This window comes from Vicugna pacos, chromosome 6 (genome assembly GCF_048564905.1).
Source record: "Vicugna pacos chromosome 6, VicPac4, whole genome shotgun sequence".
In the NCBI taxonomy this organism is placed as follows: domain Eukaryota; kingdom Metazoa; phylum Chordata; class Mammalia; order Artiodactyla; family Camelidae; genus Vicugna; species Vicugna pacos.
Window position 1 is genome coordinate 51,635,540 of NC_132992.1, and position 22,796 is coordinate 51,658,335.

The 22,796-nt window shown below is 34.9% G+C and overlaps 2 long non-coding RNA genes across 8 annotated transcripts in view; one reads left to right on the forward strand and one right to left on the reverse strand.

The window, feature by feature from the left end:
* Positions 1-10,292, forward strand: part of LOC140696911 (uncharacterized) — a 284,041-nt gene extending 273,749 nt beyond the window's left edge. For all 5 annotated transcript variants that reach the window (XR_012073574.1, XR_012073577.1, XR_012073576.1 and 2 more), the window contains one exon: positions 10,209-10,292. This is a non-coding gene — a long non-coding RNA (uncharacterized lncRNA). The remainder of the gene's footprint in view (positions 1-10,208) is intronic.
* A 6,452-nt stretch (positions 10,293-16,744) lies between these two features.
* Positions 16,745-22,796, reverse strand: part of LOC140696912 (uncharacterized) — a 347,036-nt gene continuing 340,984 nt past the window's right edge. For 2 of the 3 annotated variants that reach the window (XR_012073579.1, XR_012073580.1), the window contains one exon: positions 20,924-21,167. This is a non-coding gene — a long non-coding RNA (uncharacterized lncRNA). Of the gene's footprint in view, positions 16,979-20,923; positions 21,168-22,796 lie in introns of those variants that run through there. The other variant, XR_012073581.1, reaches the window with a different exon arrangement.

Sequence of the window (22,796 nt, forward strand, 5' to 3'; positions counted from 1 at the left end):
ATTGTCTGTCTGTTTTGAATCCTGTAGCTACTTTTACTCCAACACCTGATACAATCAGAAAGACTCATCCATGTGTTTCTTAAAGATTATGCCAATTGCATTTTGAATTCTAATTATGAAATTTAGTTAAGCATTTAAGCATTATTATATGAAATATCTTTGTAAAAATTATGTTAATGAAGCGTAGTTGGGTGTTAAGAGAAAAAAATCCCTTATATAGGTCACTGTCTTAGTCAGTTCAGGTGGGTATAACAAAGTATCATAAGCTGGGTGACTTAACAGAAATTTATTTTTCATAGTTGTGTAGACTGATCAAGGTTCTTGCAGATCTGGTATCTATCTAATGAGTATACTCTTCCTGGTTTGCAGACAGCCATCTTCTCCCTGCATCTTCATATAAGAGTTGGGAGGGGAAAGGAAGGAGATAGACACAGATGTGGACATAGAGACAGGACTCCAGTGCTCTGGTCACTTCATCCACTTACAAGGACACTCTAATCCCATTCATGAGGACTCCACCCTCATGACCTAATTACCTCCCAAAGGCCCCACCTCCTAATGCAATCACATTAGGGGTTAAGATTTGAACATACGAAATTGGGGGACATAAACATTCATTCCATAACTTAATTATAACTGAGACTAATTATAACTGATTCGATATACTGCTTAACTTCTACAAGGATTCTGCCTATAGTTTGTGTAGTAAATACATTTTCTATATTTATAAAAGAATAAAAAATAATATAATTAATACAAATATTTATATTGCATATGTATTCTATAATATGTAATTATACATGATACCTATTACATTTTTATGATTCTCTGCTTTGCCTAGGTGTTAAATGGATTTACCAACAGAACTTCTGTTTTCTCTATGTTTTCACTTTAACAAGTGTATAAATAATACCTTCCTATGTGCAGTAAATACTAATTGAAAATAGCTAAAAAGTGTATGTTTAAGATTCTTACAGCATTCTTGTTTTTACTTTTCAAAACTAAAAAAATTCTCATAGATGTAGTTAATTTTTCAGCCCCTCATCAAATGTGTTGTTAAAATGACAAAAAAATCATTTTGACCATAAAAGTACATTCTGCCTTATTAAATAACTAAAAATTATATTTGACTTTTCATGGTCATTTCAAATGCTGCTGCTGCTGATAATAATGATAATAATAATAATAATAACAACAACAACAACAACAACAACAACAACAAACTGATTTAGTTGGTCCATTTACCTAGAAACATACTTGCAAGTTTTTCAAATAGCATTCACAGTAGATCATTTTAAATACAAGAAATTAAATTCATTTATATGTACTGGACCTTTGTCAGATACAAAGAAAGCTTTGTCTACATTATACTTGAAAGCAGCAATGGAAGTATTTGCTCATGACCAGGAGTCAGACTGAAAGGCTGGTATCCTGCGTAAGGGTGCTAGGCGATGGAGTGAGGATTGCACAACTATGACCCTGGTCCTGGGCTAAGCCTGCCCCAAGGAAGGAAAGCTGTTCGTTTTATTTTTCCAATTCTCACAGAGGAGACTGATGAGTTAGCAGTGTCCTTGTAGGAGGCAATGATTCCATTATTTCTTAGTGATTGGAAACCTATGTGGACTAATTGCAGTCATCTTAGTAGTATTATTTGTCAGTGAAATGAGAATCCTTTGTGTTCATCTTCATCCATGTGCCTACTACAATATATCCTTCACGTGCTCTGGTAGTAAAAATATGTTTTAAAGGCATATTCCTTACTGCTAAATTTGAGGGTAGGGGTTAAGTGCAGGAGTTTATTTTTCATTCGCATTTATTCATCTGTACTTTTATGTTGAAGGACTCTTTTAGAAATTGGATTATTAGCTTGAAAACAGAGCTGCATCTTGGCATCTGCCCTCGTATCATTTAATTGTGTGAAGAGATACCTTTAAATATGGCTACATTTAACTAACAGGTATTTGCGAGATCCAATACTCACTTTTCCCTGAACTGGGAATAGATCAGATGAACAGATTACTTTTGCCATCTTAGCTTTTCAAAACCTGTATCTTTTGGTTCTTATTTATTCTTTTACTGTGTACACTATTGATCTTTACTCGAAAGTCTTGGCTCCCAATTGCCTACTTTTTAATGTACTCATACAAAAAGAAAAGTAACAATCACACTAGAGGGGCAAAACTTCTGCAAGGGTCATAAAACCAAATATATTTCTTTAAAACGAGAATCAGTATTTAAGTAGGAATATGTGTGCAGATGATCCTTTGATGATTTGTTCTGCCAGGACCTGGTTTAAATTGAGGGCTGGTTTTTCCCTTCCTCTTTTACCTCTCTGGTTTTCATTTTCACTTTGGTTTGTCCTTTAAAATTTCTGAAATGTGTACTTTACAGCTCTTAATTTCCTGATATTCCATATTCAGTGAAGAAATATTAAAAGCCACACATGCACATAAATGCATACAGACCCACCTGGGGAGATGTTCATTGTACGTTGTGTAATTATCTTTTCTTCTGGAAGACTGTCCGAGCCCATTTGCTTAATGCCACTCCTGGAACAACAGCATCAGCATCTCAATATTTTTCCCAAATCAGTACAAATCTAGCATAGACTATAACTAAGTCTGTCAAGGTATCAAACTATCTACCGGTGCTGAAATCTTTGAAATTTAATTATCTTTGTTATTGGGAATATGAGGTCTAATATGAATCTAGTAAGGAGTAACACTGTCTTTGCTTTGACTCTTTAGACCTTTTCATTACTGTTGTATTTTTAAATGACTTTATATGATGGAGGATTGTCTATTCTAAATCACTCTTCTACTCATGATTTTTTAGGACACTGTTTTGGTTTTCTGATTGTTTTCTTAAAGGAATTTTGTGGACTTATCTTTCTATATGTAAAGCATACAAGAAATTTGGGGTTCTGGTTTCAGAGAAGTATTGATTAGAAAACAGTGAAGAGAGAAACATCCTTTGTTCTCAGTAATTCTCTGTCAGCAGTAATTCTGTTGAACATGGTGCTTTGTTTCTGCCTTAGGAGTTAAATATTCACTAGCCAGAGGTTCACTATTCTTCAGAAGAGATAGCTACTTCTAGGAAACGTATTGAATTCCTTTATCCAGCAAATGGATACTGAGCATCTACTCTGTATTATTTTCTGTGGAAACCCTGGAAGGACACTGGGGAGAAAATTGTGAGTTGCTACCTTTTTTGAGGTGACTGCAGTCCAGTGGAAGATTTAGACATTAATCAATGTTTGTCAATGTCTGATCAGTGTTTTGATGAAGTAAATGATTTCCATGGACATGGAGGGTGTGCTGACTAGCCCGAGGTCAGGAAAAGCTTCTAAGGAATTAGGAGGAGAAGGAATGTACACTTAATGGGATGAGAGGACCATCCTATGACTAGGGAAGGGCATATGCAAATGTGATGAAAGGAACAAACTCGCCCTTTATGAGAGACCAAAAAAAAAAAAAAAAAGAATGAGAAAATTCAAAAGTTAACCAAAGAAAAACTTTTTTTTTCTGATTCCAATGCCAATTTTTTAATAGAAATCACGAGAGGACAAAACTTGTTAATTTTCATAAACTTTTAATTATAGGATCAGACATTTATTCATAAAAGCCTTGTGAATCATATTTTAGGTCAAATTCTGCATCAACTTGATTTAGTAAACTTTTAATTTCAACATACTTTTTTGACTTACCTGCTTATTAAAGTGCATTTCAACTCCCACACTCAGGAATCTGAAGTTGCTACTCTTAACAGCTTGTCATATAGTTCAATCAATGACAAACTAAAAGCTAAATCAATTTTGTTTGTCCAAGAATCTACCGTCCAGAAAGGTGAGAAAATTCCATCTCCATATCCTCCATATCTTTCTCTTTCATTACCTCCCACTAATACTCTCATCTGCCAACACTGCCTTCAGTTTTCGCCTGGTGTTTCTGCTGTTGACTCTTCAGTTTGCCTAGTCTTCAGCTTACTCCTGACTGTGCTCCATCGTGGTCACTGCTGCTTAGCACAGAGCCTGGAACGTGTCAGATCTTTAATAAATTCACTCATATTTTTTCCAGAAACGTCAGTGAGAACTCTTCCTTTTTTCTCTTGGGAGGGTTATTTTAAGGAGGCTCCATGAAGGCAGGGATTTTTTGTGTTAGTCTCAGCTTTATACCTAGTCCTTAGAATAGTATCTGGCATACAATAGGCATTAAATACATATTCACTGGGTTAATTATTTAATGTAATGATCATATTTTTAAAGCATTGTACATGAATTGAGAAAACCTGAATTTTCATGGTAGGACAATAAAGTTATACCCTAAAAAAATTTAAGGAAGACAAAAGCTAAAATGACATGCGGTTTGCTCTCAAATACTTTAGCAAACTCTGTGTACAGTTAACTTTTCAGTACTCACAATACACACCATATAATAGTCAAGGTTACCATTGAGTAATTAAAATATGTCTTAATAAATAACATTGCAATTTAAGATCAGAATGCCATGTGATCCTTAAGTGACTACATTTACTGATGATGTTGGCTGTGGTCCAAATGCAAAATATCACAGTTATTAAATGTACCTGTTGGCATTTAACCTGCTAATTATTGTGTAAATAAAAAGTCCCTGACATTTCTAGAGTTATTTCCAATCATTGCTGTTACAGTGTGCTACCCCTCTTTTCCTTGCAAAAAAAAAAAATCACATAAGGTTATGGCAGGAGAAATTGAATAAATACTAACATTTAAATAGAATAACCTCCCATTGAATAACAACCCATGGTCATAGAAAGACAGCCCAAGAATCCCTATGGCATGAGAATCACTCACTCTTAACTTAGGTGGGGGCTATGCACATGCGGAGGTGTTGCAATCAGGGTGACCACTGCGGTGTATGAGACAGTGATAAGTAGGAAGTTCTAGGCCACTTAGTTAAAGCTCTCATCCTCAAACCACTGAAACGAATAATTTTTTGCAGAAATCATACTCTGATATCTCAATTTTCTTCCTAGTGTCAACACCTCATTAAATATGTTCTCCAGCCCAAGCTTAGACAAAAGGTTTCACAATTAAATAAAGTTCAAGCTTTAGAAACTCAACACGTGTCAATAAAAATATTCTTAAGGAGATGTTAATCAACTGCAAAGGTAAAGAATGCTTGTATTTTGATTCAAGTAAAATCTACTATAAAAGAGACAACTGGGACAATATGAATATTGAGTAAATTCTAATAATATTAAAAATTGTTTCCTTTGTATAGGTGTAATAATAACACTATTGCTATTTTTTTAAGTGGTCCATTTATTTAGTGATTCACACTGACATATTTACAAATAAAATGATTTGGTACTGGGGATTGGCTTCATAGGATTAGGTGCGGGTATAAATGAAATGAAATAAGATCAGTGTTAAGCAGTAATTATTAAAACTAGGTCACGGGTCCATGAGGTTCACTATAGTATTCTTTCTTCTTTTCTATGTGCTTTAATTCTCTATAATAATAATTGAAAACAAAAACTAGAAGCAAAATGCCCCTATGTATGAAAGAGAAGGCTAAGGAGAAAAGCAAGTCCTCTACTGCAGAGGTAAAGAAATTAAAGCAGCCCACACCAGACTTTCTCTTCTCAACCTATGTTGCGTATAGTAACAGAACTATCACTTTGAGGTACATATATTTATATTTATTCTCTAATTTTTTCTGCCCAACTATATTCTTAGTTCATTGAAGGAAGCTACTTTTTCTTGAAATGTTCTTGTATCCTCTACAATATATACATTCAACAACCATATAGTTAGTATTGAAAATGTGCTGTTTAATTAATAACTTTCAACTAGGAAAAGTAAATTAAAATGAAAATTTCTGTCTGTAGTAACCATAGTATTCAAATTAAAACGGAAGACAGTGTCAATGGATGAATACGTAAAGCAGATAAAAACTCAGGAAGGATTTTATTTTAGCAAAATAACCCCCAAGCCAGAAAGTGGTGAGCAAAACAATAGAAATCTCAAAAAGAAGAACACTTGGTCAGAGGAGGAAAGATAAGCAGAGTGAGAGAAAATTAAGTAAAGGGCACCTAGAGATGATGACAAACTAATTTCTCCTATGTGCCAGGCACTATTATAAAAAATACATCTAAAGCAGCAAATAAAACAAAATTCCTATCTTCCTGAAAGTTTTTTCTCCAGTTTTATCACGGTATAATTGACAAAGTTTTAAGATATTTAAAGAATAAAAATGGATAATTTGATATATATACACCTGTGAAAGAATCCCCCCCCATTATGTTAACACTTCCATCCCCTCACATATATCCCTCCCTCACACTTGGTGGGAACATTTAAGTCCTACTTTCTTAGTAAATTTCAGCGCTTACAAAACAGTGTTATCAGCTATAGTCACCACATTATACTTTACATCCTCATACCTTATTTTTCCTAAAGCTGAAAGTTTGCACCCCTTTTCCAGCTTCCCCCTCTTATCCCTGCCCAACCCCCCCCCCCGAGCCCCAGCAATCTCTTTTCTACCCTCAGCTTCCATAAATTTGACTTTTAAAAAATATTCCACACATAAGTGATACCATGCAGTGTTTGTCTTTCTCCAATTTATTACATTTAGAATAATGCCCTCCAGGTTTATCCATGTTACCATGATTTCCTTCTGTTTTAAGGCTGAAGGTGTGTGTGTGTGTGTGTGTGTGTGTGTGTGTGTGTGTGTGTGTGTGTCACAGTTTCCGGAGCTACTGTCAATAATGCTTCAAGGAACATGGGAGTACAAATATACCTTTTAGATATTTGTTTTGTTTCCTTTGATATATACCCAGAAATGGGATTGCTGGATCATATGGTAGGTCTATTTTTAATTTCTTGAGGCACCTACGTACTGTTTTCCATAGTGGCTCCACCAGCTTACATTCCAACCAACTGTGCACACGGGTGCTGTTTTCTGCATATCCTTGCCAGCATTTGTGTCTTGTCTTTTTGATAATAGCTGTCCTAAGGTAATATCTCATTATGATTTTGGTTAGTATTTTCCTGGTGATAAGTGATACTGAGCAATTTTCATGTACCTATTGGCCATTTTTGTGTCTTCTTTGAAAAATGTCTATTTAGATCCTCTATCCATGTTTCAATTAAGTTATTTTTGTTTTTTTGCTATTAAGTTGTATGAGTTCCTTATATATTTTAGATATTAACACCTTATCAAGTATGTGGTTTGAAACTATTTTCTCTCATTCCTGTTTGCCTTCTCATCTTGTTAATAATTCCCTTTGCTGAACACAAGCCTTTTAGTTTGATGGTGTCATACTTCTTTATTTTTGCTTCTGTTACCAAGTCAAAAAAAAAAACATTACCAAAACCAGTGTCAAGGAAATTATCACCTATGTTTCCTTCTAGGAGTTTGAAAATTTTAGGTCTTATATTCCAGTCTTTAATCAATTTTGAATTGATTTTTATCTATAGTATAAGATAGGAGTCCAATTTCATTTTTTGGCTTGTGGCTCTCCAGTTTTCCCAACAATGTTTATTGAAGAAATTATCCTTTCCCCAGTTGGTTCCTTTGTCAGAAACCAACTAACCATATATACATAGGTTATTTCTGCATTCTCTGTTCTGTTGCACTGATCTGTGTGTTTGCTTTTATGCCAGTGCCACACTGTTCTGATCACTGTAGGTTTGTGATTTAGTTTGAAACCACCAAGTATACTTCCGGCTTCGATCTTTCTCAAGATTGTTTACCTGTCAGATGTCACATACCTAACAAGTGTAATAGTGAGAATCAATATGGTATCCTTGATACCAATGACTTTCTCATTTCTCTTTGGTTCTTTTTCTTTGAATGTGGCTTATTTGCTCATCTCCTTTCTTCTGTGTGAGCCTTGGGTGAAGGAGTCAAGAGAAGAAAAGCTAAGAAGTAGATTTAACCAGGGAGAGCCACACAAGCAAAAACTGGCTTTTCAATAGTGGTGGTTCTACTTGGTGCTTCATTACTGGTGGGAGCCTTGATATTCAGTTATGAAGCCATGGCCCATTCAGTGCACTTTTCTGTTAGCTCTTCTGTAAGATGAGTGATCTTCCAGCTTCTGATTCTTTGAATCTATACTATTTCCCACAACCCCTTGTGTCACATCTACTCAGGTAGTCTCAGCACATGCTTGGTCTGTCTCTTACCTCTCAGATTCTGCAAAGCACAGATAAGTACTCTGTTTATAAAGTGGTGATAATGATCAGTCCAGCAGATTACTGGATAACCTACATTACAACAACTGAATTTCCCTCTGAAGACAGACCTACTGATAGGGATCCTATGCTACTGTATGAAAAGTGAGTAGGAAATTGCTCTTTGTGGAAGTAGTTTATACTTTCTTCTGGCTTGCCTGATTTAGAGATAGCATCATGTGAAATCAATGAGATGTATCAGATAACCTCTTTGCTTCTCTTTGAAATATAGCCTGATATATCTTTACAGTACTTAAGACAATTGGTACATTTATTGGGGAGGGAAATGATGATAATGAAGAAGGAGGAGGAGGTGAAGAAAAAAAGAGAAGAGATGATTTTCGAGGTTATGTGAAAGCTGACTGTACCTTAGAGTCATCTGGGGAGCTTTTAAAATCTTGATGCCCTGAGAGTACCCTAGATCCATTTTAACAGAATTTCTTAAGGTGAGACTCAGGCACCTCGTGCAGTCAGGTCTGAGAACAAAATGACAGAGTAAATAACCCATTCATTACCTGGAGTTCCCACTTTATAGTATTTTCTAAGTAATGTATTAGGATCAACTGAAATACCATGCTTGCTGTTTGTTCTCTTACCACCCTTAGTGTCTATATGAACTCAGTCAATTCACTCTGTTGTGAGCATTAGTTTCCCAGCATGGAAGCTTGAGATGATGCCATGTTTCCCCTGGGTGACTTTCAGTATTAAATGAATTAATATACATATAGTGCAAAGCACATTATCCTGAATATAGTAATCACTAATGAGTAGAGGCTAATGAATTAACTTCTCTTCTGTGCATCTGGAATAGTCTAGTTTTATACCTTGGGAAATGGAGGAAGTGGTTGGTCAAATTTCTTTTCTTTTATTCCATGGTTCAGATGATGAGTCCAGGTTAAGAAATACTGTTGTTACAGATGGTTTTTCCAGGCTTTTGAAATCAGACAGTCCTTGATTTAAAATGACCCACTCATTTACTAGCTTTGTGTCCTTGGAAAGGTTACTTAATCTCTCTGAGCTTCAGTTAGCTCATCTATAAACTGGAGATAATAAGACTTTTGGAGTTGTAAGAAGTAAAATAAATGTAAAAGCATAACAGTGCATGACATGTCACAAGTTATTATATGTTAGCTATTTTTTTTTATAATTATCATTGTTTGTATACTTTTAGAATTTCTTTGACCAAACTAGTTAATGAAGCTAGTGGGATAGCAGTGAAAGGAGATTTGGCAAAAGGATAATAGGAGTACAAGAAATGGAAGATAGTACATGATATCGCTTTTGTCTTTATTTTCTGACACTCAACACTTTTTGCTTTGCCTATAATTTTAGTAAGGAGAGATGGTTTGAATTACAGGCTAAGCTATTTGGACAAAAAGAAATAACTCACACCGTTACAGTGGTGAGGAATACACATCATTTAAGAGACTATCCATCCCATAAAAACAACGGGTACATAACTTTGAAATAGAGGATTTATAGAACTGATATGTAGAAAGATAGGAAAATAAATGTTCCGTGTAGACACAGATGAGTATTTACCTTTAATTTTTTATAATTTACTGAGACATTTTCCCTTTCTGATAGTTCACAGAAACACTACAGCTTCCTCTCTTCCACTGAAGCTCAATAGAATTGTTTTTAAAAACATCAAAAGGTTTGATTATAAAATACAGGATCTTCTCTAATTTTTAGGCACAGTTGATTTCTTGTACATATTATAATTTTTGTTGTTTATCATATTAAGAGTGACTTACAAATTTTTTGGCCTTTGGAAATGACAGATTTGCTGAATTTGCTAAATAATCATTGCATAATGCATTATTTCCAAATTTGCAAATCAAATATAATAACTTCTCAGTCATTTTTGGAAATTTAATTGCATCTTGATTTGTCAAGAGATTGAGAAAATGTTTCGTATTATAGTGCTAAGGTGGTTCTGAAAACTTCCTAAGTAGATAAACTGACAAGGTGGATAAATTTGTTACAGGTCAGGCTCGAGATCTTCTTAGTGATGGAACAAGACTCTGAAAGAGGCACCAAGGCCCTGGATTTCCTGAATGAAACTAACCCAAGGCTGGTGAGTTTCACGCTTGGCACTTTTTCTGTACCCCCATACTATTTACTGTTTTATTCATTGCTTTCTTTTTTTTTCTTTTGATTTTGACATAAATTCAGACTTATTGAAGAGGTAAAAGAACTATGCGAAGAATTCCCTATAATCTTTACCCAAATGTCCCAAATGTCAACACTGTCACATTTGCTTTTCCTTCTCTCCTTTTCTCTCTTTGTCTTTCCCTCTCTCTTCCTTATGCTCTCTCCCTTTCTCTACTGTTGAGGTAATATAATAACAAATATCCCAATGCAGAAGACCTCTCCGCAAAGGTATAAGGGAAAGAAAGTTGTATTATTGAATTAGCATTAATTCAGAATGTGGTGCTCTTTACAAGAAATCTGCAGAGACATTGCCTAGACAGAAGAGCATATCACCCTTCGGTATAATCCATCAGATACAATCTGTTTGAAACCTGGAGTCAGGGACTCACCCAAGGTAGGCCCATGGAGAACGGGAGACTGGGGCACTATTTTGCTCCATGACCACATTACAAAGAGATGGTTCTTGGTTCTTTGAGAAAGACATTCTGGGTCTTACAGCTAACAGGAGCCTTATTTAGCTTCAAAAAATGTTTGCATACCTTTCAAAGATACTGAGAATGAACTTACAAGTTGCCTAAAGTACATGCTCTAAGAAAAGAGAGAAGGCAACTCTCTTCCCTTATTTTCAACAGAGAGAATCAAATTTCTTATTTTTAATATGTATTTGCCCTTACAACACATACAGACACACACACACACACACACTTACATTTTAAACATTTTAAGAGTAAACTCAGACATCTGTAATATATGCACTAATTTGCTTAATCCAAGAATAAACAGAAAGTAGTTTGAGAATTGCTAAACTGTACCACTGAAAAAGTGTACATACTATAACTAGAGTTCAGTATTTGTTTATGCTTGTATAAATATTATATCCAAAAACTGGTTCCTTTTTCTCTGCCCTTCAGTGAGGTTTCATATTTAATGTTTATATCATTTGTTTATGTGCTTTTAGGGGTTTTACCCAAACTATTTGATTTTTTAAAAATTATTTTTGAATGTCTGAAACACTAACATGATTCTAAAAGTGTTGGAGGAGGTCCTGAGAAGACATGCCCACTGGCTGACCCGTGAGCTGGCCCCGGGCAATGGGAGGCTCCTCACCCTCTCCCCTGTCCTTGGAAGGTGCATTCTGCTCGCCTTCCCCATGCTAGGAGCTGCCCAAGAAGACACAGTCTTAAGATAGTAAGGTGGTGTTGAGGCTGTCAGGACAGAACACAGGACTGAACCCAGGTAAGGCCTCTGTATAAACTGAAGATTCTGGTAGGTGCGGGCAGAGATCCACTCGTCTTGCAGCTGCCCAAAACAGGCCTCATCAGTAAGTCTCCTTGCTTATTAAACCCACCGCCTACCACTCTGAGTGATCAGTGATCAGGCTTTTTCTTTGGTCTCTTCCTGCCCTCTATAGATGAGGAATGGTTTCACATTTCACCCTGGAAGTTCCTGGGGTTGTGAACCAACAAAAAGTCAGAAATGCACGAAAGGTATTGAGAAGTATCTTCACACTTTTAACCTCATTCTCACTCCTTAGATAACCAATCTCACTTGTCTACATTTTTTTCCTTCAGGTGTTTTTTTAAGAAAAAAACTGAGCAGATATCTGTATATTTTCGTATTTCCTTTTATTTCTTTACAGAAAGTAGTGTACTAAAGATACTCTTTCTTTGCTTTTTCACCTAAAAGTGTATCCTAGACTCATTCTATATTGGTTTATAGAATCTCTTTCATTCTTTTTCAAAACAGAAATGTTGTACTCCATTGTGTGGATGTACACAATGTTTATCATCCTCTCGCCAACAGAAGGTAATAAGGAGATTGCAAATAATTGTAAATAGTGCTGCAGTGAATAAATACGCATATATACTTTTGTACTATTGGGAATATCCTTAGAGTAAATACCTAGAAATGGGGTTGCTGCATAAAGGGGTAAATACACACATAGTTAAGTTAGATATTACCAAATTCTCCTCCACAGAGATTATAAATTTTGAATCCTCACCAGCAACATAAGAGAGTGCTTGTTTCCTTACCCTGTCACCAAAATTTGTTCTTTCAAATATTGATCTGATTTTAAATTTTACCAGTCTTATTAGTGAAAAGAAGAGATAAATTGTCATGAGGATAGTCTCAATTTTTACTTCTCTGGTATGATATTACAGGAATTCAGAGCATTTTCAAGTATTAAATGCCTAAAATGTAATTTGATATTTGATGAACGAAATATTTAAAAGCAACTTTACCAACAATTATGCATTTTCTACTCTAAAAATCAAACCACGTGCCTATTGTTTTATCCTGCTACCCTCTATCTGGGTAGGGTCTCATTTCCTCTGTGAAGCTCTTCTTTGAGTTTGCTAATGACTTTTTCTTCCCTTTGTGAACACTGTATTCTATGTTAAAAGTTTTGCCAGGAAATCCATTCTTCATTCCATAAAACACTATTAAGACTGTGTTGGGAAAAGCCACCACTTGTGTTTTCCATGTGTTCTTTGAATCATAATTATCATATTATCCTAGCCCTTTTTCCTGGTTTTAGAGTTAACAGGAGAGTTCCTGTTGGTTACCTGTATTCCTAACTAAATTTTTCAAATTACATTTAGAAAAAAATAATAGTTAACTTTTAAAACTTCATTGCCAGGCATTTGGTAAATGCTTTATGTTCACGGTCTTATTTAAATCCTCACCATAATTCTGTAGTTTATTTTTAAACATATAAAATATGTTTATTTCTCAAGAATCAGAAAAGTTAAAATACAATGAGGTATCACCTTATACCAGTCAGAATGGCCATCATTAAAAAATCTACAAATGATAAATGCTGGAGAGGGTGTGGAGAAAAGGGAACTTCCTACACTGCTGGTGGGAATGTAATTTGGTGCAACTACTATGGAAAACAGTATAGAGATTCCTTAAAAAACTAAAAATAGTCTTTCACTATGATCCAGCAATCCTACTCCTGAGCATGTATTCCAGAGGAAACTCTAACTTGAATAGATACATGCACCCCAATGTTCATCGCAGCACTGTTTACAATAGCTAAGACCAGGAAGCAACCTAAATGTCCATTGACAGATGACTAGATAAAGAAGCTGTGATTTTATATACAAAAAAAAAAGGCAATAAACTCCAAGTTAGCTGAAGGTAAACCTTTGTTTAAAAAGTGCATTATCAATGACAGTAAGCTCTTCAAGGATGAAGTCATTAAACCCCAGTCTTGCACGTATGAGTGATGAGGGTAAACCAAACTTAACAGAAAGTAAAAACCAAACTAAGAAAAACTCAAAAGAATTCCCCAATAAAAGCCTTCTCATGATAACACTGGCTGGAACTGATGCACAGAACTCTTCAAGTTAGGCTTTATATTTACAGACAGGTCATTAAAAAGCACAGTGCAAGTATTACAAGAGTGAAATTACAAATTTTTGGAGTAATTTTATTAGCAAATAAATGGCACCTGGGTGACAATAACTTTGAAGTGAAACCAAATGCACCTCTGAATGATCCTCCATGGTTAATTCTGCTACTCAATGGATCTGAAGTCAGAGTGGGCTATTTTAATCTTTCACAGGGCTGTCTTCCTAGGCATTTCAAGTACTCGCAAATTTTAGATTCATCAGTCCAAATCTCTTTTGCAGTAGTTGTTCATTTTAGGCCTTACAAGCTAACAGAAATATGCCTGTCACAAAATATGCATGGCTGCTCCTTTTCCTTTCTATCTTTTTTTTTTCTCTCTCTCTCATTGTAAATATTATTTCTGGAAACTTGATGCAATCAGAATATCTATTGCATTTCTTCACCTCCTATTTAAGCTGGTTTCATGTATGGAAAAGCAAAAGGCTTTGTTTAAAATTTTATAAGTGGAATGAACTTACAGTAAGAGCTGAATGCTTTCATTATAAGGTGTATATACCTGTCTTGAATATCAAAAAAAAAAATCCTAATCTTCTCTTTTTGTCTTTAAACAATGCAAATTGCTCATGAAACACGATAGACAGGAGAAAAATGTAATCTTACTTCTACAAAATGAAATTAAATAGAGAATATATTTATAGGGGATTTTACATCCATACAGATCACCAAAAGCCATGTCTCTTGGGTGTTCAATTTAAATTTTCATTGTCATTGTTTTTAAGCCTCTTAATGTAGAAATGATAACCTTGCAAAGCCTATAATGAGATAGATTACTAACATCTATGTAAGAAAATTCAGCGAGTATTCATTCTCAAGTACAGTCAGAATTCTATCTTATCTAAACATTTAATACCATACAGTTTATGTGGCTGAGAATCAAGTAACTGAATTTGAATTTTCTTATTATCAGCAAATACTTATTGAATATCTAACCCAGCGTACGAAATGGTAACCTAATGATTTATAAATTTCCTGTACAGACTTTTTATATAAGCATTATTTTAGAAACTTGCAAACTCTCCTTAAGGAGATAGTTAATCTTATCCTAGATAAGCAGAAGATAACAGATTTCTGATTTCTCACCCATAATTGAAAGATTAGTGGGAAGATTTTCAGGAGATTATGGCTTGGTTGGTATGTAAAACACTGATATGGGAAGCCCCAAGTTAGGAGAAAATATAAATTAAATAGAAGTAGTTTTGGTTTTCATTGGAATACAAACAGAATATTGTTAATAATTTGCATTGAGTTACTGCAGTTGTATGTGCAGTTCTTGAACAATTATCACTGTAGTGACTTTCACGACTCATTTTGCCACCTTCATACAATGTCAGCCAGTGACACAGAGAAAAATATATCATTGTTTCCAACTCCCCACCCAATGGGCCCCATAATCAGTACCTAAACTGGGCAGTATTAGGCATTCATTAGGAAATCCACCTTCAGTTCCTTTTAGAAAGTAATTTCATTTAGTTTATTCTTTGAAGCAAATGAAACTTTTAATGTCTGGGGCATTTTAAAAAGTTTGATGTCAGCCACTTTCTGAAACTAATACATTACCAAGATTTTTATATATGTTATATATATACTGTGTGTGTGCATATATATATATATATATATATATATGTATGTAAAATAAATATATTAAAATTGTGTATATATAACATTATAAAATATGTTTCATAGAGATTTTTGCAAATGCTCATAGAAAGATTATATATGTTCTCAAATAGGCAACAGAATAATTCTCTGATTCCTTACTGTTTCTAAACTACTTTATGAGTCTTCAATTTTTAGGATGGATTTGGAGACAGAGGCGACAAAACTAGAGTCCAAAATGGTAATCTTTATTGGATTTCTTTAGTAGAAATGCTAACCTTTCAGATTTCTGGGCCAGGTCCGTTAGGTTCTCCAAAATTGAGTTATGTATTTGGAATAGGCTTATGTTTCACAGAGCCTCATGTCTTGAGAGAGGCTATTCTTGGATCTGTTTCCTGCTCTCTTGTATTTTCTCTCATCTCTCTTTTGAATTAGTAGTTGGATTGGTGGCTGCAGAAATGTAACTGGTTCCACCTGAATGTTGAAGATAGCTGTGAAAATTTTAAAATGCAACTCGTCTCTTCTAAGTGCTGAGATGCATCTGGTTCCACTTGAGTGTTAGGTACCACTAGGTTAGTGTTCATCGCAGAATACACATTTTCAGTCATTTACTACAATCTCAAGGTTTCTGCTCCACTTCCACCTAGGTCACCAGCACTCTCAGACACTCTGGGTCTCAACAATGAGGCATATGGAGTTCTGTGGCTTATTTACCTATGGGGCAGAGGCTCCAGGGACAAATGGTGATTCCAGCTCCTTTGGATAAGTGTTGGCTATTGCTACATGCCATACTGGCAGTAGCCCTGTGGATAAGGCATCTCCTAGACTGAAGCATGCCAGAGGTCAGATGTTCTCACTTCCCATCACCTTACTAATCTGGATAATCTGAATATTTCTGAAGTGTCCCCATCAACTTGAGGTTAAAGTCCTGGAGAGACTGGTACCTTATCCATTTGATCGCCTTCCTCTTTTCTCTCCTGTTCACTTTTTCCTATAAGGCACTAGATAACAGAAGGAAGTAATTCTGAGGATGTAAAAACCTAAAGCTTAACCCTTCAGTTTCTAGTACAGCAAATTTCGTTTTTGTGAACGAAGAGATGTCCTCTCAACACTTTGAAGAATTCAAATTATAGTTTCTTTTGATCTTGATTCATGAAATATTAAAAGAAAGCTAAGAGAATTTAGGAAAGCCTGTCTTTCTTCACAAATTCAGGGCTTCAGGATGCGTTTCTTACTGCCATATTCTGCTTTAAATAACCGAACTAGGTATTTATTCTATTTCTGCATTTTCCCATAACTTATTCTCCGTCTCAACCTTTAACATCTAACCAATTCAAGGCAGATAAAAATTCTAGGTAAACAAAGAACAGTTTAATTATATAAAATGCCAGGAGAGAAAAGTACATTGGTATAGTTTAGAACATTACCAATATTATAAGTGGATGAGACCAACAATTCATTCTTCAGAATTGTAATAATCACATAGCTTCTTAAAGAAGCCTCTTATCAAATCCAGAAATGATATTTTACAAAGTCGTATGAAGCAAATAGCCTCAATAACAGTCAGAATAAGTATTCCAAGTCTTCATCCTAGTGAAAGACAGCAAAAAGTTGTCAGTTAACTACCTGTGGAATTAAACTATGCAGTGAAAGTTTCCAAGAGGAGTTTAATGTCATTTCCTCTGGTCATGACCATTAATCAATGCCAGTGAAGACAGACTGGAGCACCTATGTCCCAGACATGGTAACTTATCAGAGTCATTTATTGAATGAAAGAACTAGAAAATGTTTTTATCCCTAAGAGAACTATCATTTGAAATACTTGAGCATCTAACGGACAAAGTGTTCATGTTACACAGGCCTAGTGGGTTCCAACAATTGTTCTGGTATTAATGGCAAGTGCCATTCAAAGCAACATTGATACATTGATTGTTTTTTATGCTATTTTTTCCTTTTTCAGTTTTATTAGGTAGAATCATTACAGTTCAAATGCACATACACATATTGCATGTAAATACATATACGCAGTATGCTGCACATTTTTGTTGTTTACATATATGTACTGACCGATGTTTCTAAGAACAGATTAGAGATTTAGCCTCTTAAACTTATCTAGTTATCAAAGGAACAAAGCCAACTACAAAATAAGAATCAACAGTAATCCAATCATAAAGGACAGTCAAATGTGGTTATACTTATTCAAGAAATCAGTCATTTAAGTTATAAACAAGTAGTTCATTTCTTTTTGTTTGTTTGTTTGTTTTTCTTTAGATTCCTCATATAAGTGATGTCATACGGCATTCTTTCTCTTTCCGGTCCACTTCACATAGAATGACAATCTTCAGGTCCATCCATATTGCTGCAAATGGCATTATTTTATTCTTTTTTATGACTGAGTAGCATTCCATTGTATATATGTACCACTTCTTCTTTATCCAGTCATCTGTTGATGGACATTTGGGTTGTTTCCATGTCTTAGCTATTGTAAATAATGCTACTGTGAACATTGGGGTGCATGTGTCTTTCTGACTTCTATTTTTCTCCGGATATATGCCCAGGAGTGGGATTGCTGGATCACATGGTAAGTCTATTTTCAGTTTTTTAAGGAATCTCCATACTGTCCACAGTGGCTGCACCAGTCTACACTCTCAGCAATAGTGTAGGAGGGTTCCCTTTTCTCCACACCCTCTCCAGCATCTATCATTTGTAGACTTTTCAATGATGGCCATTCTGGCTGGTGTAAGGTGACATCTCAAGTTTTGATCTGCATTTCTCTGACAATTAGCGATGCTGAGCATTTTTTTCCTGTGCCTATTGGCCATTTGTATGTCTTAATTGGAGAATTGCTTGTTTAGGTCTTCTGCCCATTTTTGACTTGGGGTGCTTGTTTCTTTGATATTAAGGTGTATGTGCTGTTTATATATTTTGGAAATTAGTCCCATGTCAGTTGCATCATTTGCAAATATTTTCTCCCATACTGTAGGTTGTCTTTTCATTTTGTTGATGGTATCCCTAGCTGTGCAAAAGCTTTTAAGTTTAATTAGATCCCATTTGTTTATTTTTGTTTTTATTTCCATTACTCTAGGAGCTGGTTCAAAAAATATATTGCTGTGCTGTATGTCCGTGAGTTTTTTGCCTGTGTATTCCTCTAGGAGTTTTATGGTATCTGGTCTCACATTTAGGTCTTTAATCCATTTTTGGTTCATTTTTGTACATGGTGTTAGAGAATGTTCTAATTTCAGTCTTTTACAGGTAGTTGTCCAGTTTTCCCAGCACAATTTATTGAAGAGACTGTCTTCTCCACTGTATATTCTTGCCTCCTTTGTGGTAGATTAATTGACCATACACACGTGGGTTTATTTCTGGACTTCCTATCCTGTTCCATTGATCTGTGTGTCTGTTTTTGTGCCAATACCATACCGTTGTGATTACTGTAGCTTTGTACTATAGTGTGAAGTCAGGGAGCATGATTCCCCCAGCTCCGTTCTTTTTCAAGATTGTTTCGGTTATTCAGTGTTTCCATACAAATTTTAACATTTTTTGTTCCAGCTCTATGAAGAATGTCATTGGTAACTGATAGTGACTGCATTGAATTTGTAAACTGCCTTGGGCAGTATGGCCACCTTAACAATATTGATTCCTCCAATCCAAGAACATAGTATATCCTTCCATTTGTTTATGTCATCTTCAATTTACATCATCACTTTCTTATAGTTTTTGTAATACAGGTCTTTTGCCTCCTTGGATAGATCATTCCTAGGTATCTTACTCTTTTTGGTGTGAAGGTAAATGGTCTCGTTTCCTTAATTTCTCTTTCTGCTATTTCATTGTTAGTGTATAGAAACGCAACAGATTCCTGTATATTAACTTTATATCCTGCAACTTTACCATATTCATTGATGAGTCCTAGTAGTTTTCTGGTCACTTCTTTAGGGTTTTCTATGTAGATACATTGATTGTTTTCAATGAATTAATTTTATTTTTTGTGGATGAAAGTTCTTCACAAAATTTGAACTTCATCAAATTTTTCACAACTGATAATTAGTGATACTTTTGTAGGTAATTTTCAAATCATCTCTCATCTAGGGTGATCAAAAATAGTTTTAATTGAAAATTGCTGTTCCTAATTTTTGTTTTCTTGTATGGAGACCCATTATGAGCATTATGAGGATTCTAGGGTTGATAAATTACTGAGCTATCTGCTCATAAATGATGCATTTTCATTGAAAATAGATTTCTATTCCTGGAGATACTTCTTGGAGTAGATATAGAAAACTTAACTGTCATTGGAAGATATTAGTTAAAACTACATTTGATTATGATGCATGAAAGAAACAAAGATATCAACATATTTACCATAACCTATAAAGCCACCAGCTTTTCAAAGGATGTGAATAAGAAGGACTTACCAAAAGTCAGTATTGAATTTAAAGAACTGTTTTGACATGTTGGTTTTGGTAGGATTTTCAAAATAGTTTCAGGTGCTTCTACTTCAACCTAATTCGATCTAAAGCTACTCTGTATGAGTTGTATTTCCATAACAAAGTTTCAGACACAAGGAGTGATGTGTTTAACTCAGCTCAGCATAAGGAAAATACTGAGAGGTCTGTGCAGATGATTAAGGGTATGTTGAAATCAGGTATCAGAGAAGGACCAATAAGGCTTTTGATTTGCTTACTGTTCAACATGCCACACTTTAGTTAACACAGTGATGTTGAAACTTTAAAGATGTGTTTATTCAGACTTAAAGACTCAAATATACAAACAAGACTATGTTACAGATTATTATATTTTGCATCTTCATGTCATTTTTTCCCCTAAATGTTTCCTAGGTTTTGCAGAGCAAGATAGGTATCTGACCTTTAATTAAGAATAAGGATTTTAGAGTATAAAAATACAGAAAAGGTCCAGAGGGGAAATAAGATAGTTACGATATTGCTGTTTTCATCTATGAGGAGAAATATTTCTTTGAAACATCTATTATCAAATTAATAGAATGAATTTTCATTTACCCCTTTTTGAGGACCAGAAGAATCATAGCAGTGTAGCTGTTAAAGATATAGCTGGTATTTTTATACCCTCAGTGAAAACAGACTTGATAAGGCTGATTTTACCTCCATATAAGATCATACATGTAAGAGTGTGGCTGACGCAGAAATTGAACCTAGGACTTCTGCCTCCAAAGTAAACAATCAGACACTTCTTCTACCTGTCATCCTCAGTTACATTGTTTCGATCTCCACTGCAGGTTATAAATACTTCTGTCAGGACTTCCCTAATGTATACCGATATATTTTATATTATCATGTTTCATAGACTTTAATAGCTATTTGTACATATGATCTCTCCTAACACATCATACTTTATGTAAAGCCCATCTCTGTTCCCTCTTTGTCTCATCCCTAATACCTGTGAATAAATGCCTTATTTGTATACAGGACACACAAACATATTTGCTGAATAGATCGTTTACTGAATTATCTTAACACAGTTTCTCTAAGTGTGTTACATTGGACCCATGGTTATTTTCTGAGACAAGCTGCTGTTCCATACACGAGTATTTCCTTAGTATATAAACCTGGACACAGGAAGATTGACCGTGTATTAAGCCTATACACAGGTACCTGCTTACTTTCCTGAATTGATGCCAGCATTTTTCTTTGTTCTTTTGCATATCCAACATCCTTACCTGGCAACATAGCATAACTGCTCTTCATGGTCTTGACATAAAACATGGCCTTGATCTCTTTGATGACCATTTCTTCTAAAATCTTGATAGCTGTAAATGAAATATATGGCAGACACAGATGATTGCCCACAAATATCCATCCTTTCCTTCTCCCTTAAGAGAATTCCACTTTTTCTATGGAGCAATAGCATACTTTGTATAAATATCCACTTTCTCAAACTCCTTTGCTTCTAGCAGTAGCCAGTGAGTTAGTTCAAATAAGTAAAATGTAGTAAGTTTTATAAGAAAATGTAACAAGGTGGGACTTCTTGGGTTTGGTTTTTTTTTCCAAAAGGACAAAATAAGGCTTCATCTTCCTTTATTCCTTTGCATTTCTCTTTTCGTTCTGCTTGAATCTGAGGCATTGAAGGTACAGGAAAATTTTTCTCATCAGTTGGATGAAAGCCGCATGCTAAAGATTGCTGAGCACAAAGATAGAATGGTTTAGGTCTTGGTGACACCTTTCTTGTCTCCTAACCCTTTTTGTAACAAGAGTGACACTCCTTGTTTAAACCTGTAATATTAGATTTTTCCTGCTTTCAGCTAAATATACTCCTAACTCATACACTATTTATAAAAGATTGCCTGCAGCCGTGTTTAAGGTGATCTGTGGTCTGTCCATAGGGCACCTTGAAATAAAGTCCTAGATTCTGCAAGTTAACAAGCACCTTATGTGACTGAAGTATAGAAAACCCTGAGCTAAGGAATAGGCATTTTGTTAGATTTTATCCTTAGATCAAGTTGGATAATCAGAAAGATGTTTAGATAGGTAACACTGGTTTTTTCTGCCTTAGAGAATTTTATTCACTGATTTACTTTGTATTTGGCTTGTGTTTAAGGTTAATATAAGAATCGCTCCATTGAAACTTGATACCATGTTTATAGGGATATTAGTGACATTCTTCATTGGCTCCTTTCTCTCAGCTTTCAGTTCCAACAGTAGTTATGCCCATTCTGATGAGCTGTGTGGTTTTTATTCCTTGGACACTAACTTGGTTTCCTTCTTTATTTTTGCCATTAGGAAGTACACCACCAATCAGTTGCTCACTTTTAGCATCCGTGAATCTAGGACTTGATAAGTCACGTTTTTTATATTATACTGTTAATATTTGCCTTGTATATTGAGATGCTCCTATGTTGGATACATACGTTTTTATGATTGTTGTATCTACTTCTTAGGTTGACTCCTTGATGATTATGTAGTGTCCTTCTTTGTCTCTTGTAATAGCCTTTGTTTTAAAGCCTATTTTGTCTGATGTAACTATTTCCTCTCTCGCTTTCTTTTGATTTCCATTTGCATGGAATACCTTTTTTCATTCCCTCACATTCAGTCTGTATATGTCTGTAGATGTGAAGTGAACCTCTTGTAGGCAACATATCTATAGGTCTTGTTGATGTATACGTTCAGTGATTCTGTGTCTTTTTGTTGGAGCATTTAGTCCATTTACATTGAAGGTAATTATTGATATGTATGTTCTTACTATCATTTTGTTCATTGTTTTCGATTTGTTTGGTTTTTTTTCTTGTTTTCGATTTGTTTGGTTTTTTTTCAGTTTTATTAGGTAGCATTGTTACAATTTGACTGTATATATGCAATATACAGCACATTTTTTTTAATTTACATGCATGTACTGTTCATTTTTTCTAAGAACCTTTAGAGCTTTAACTTTTTAAACTTAC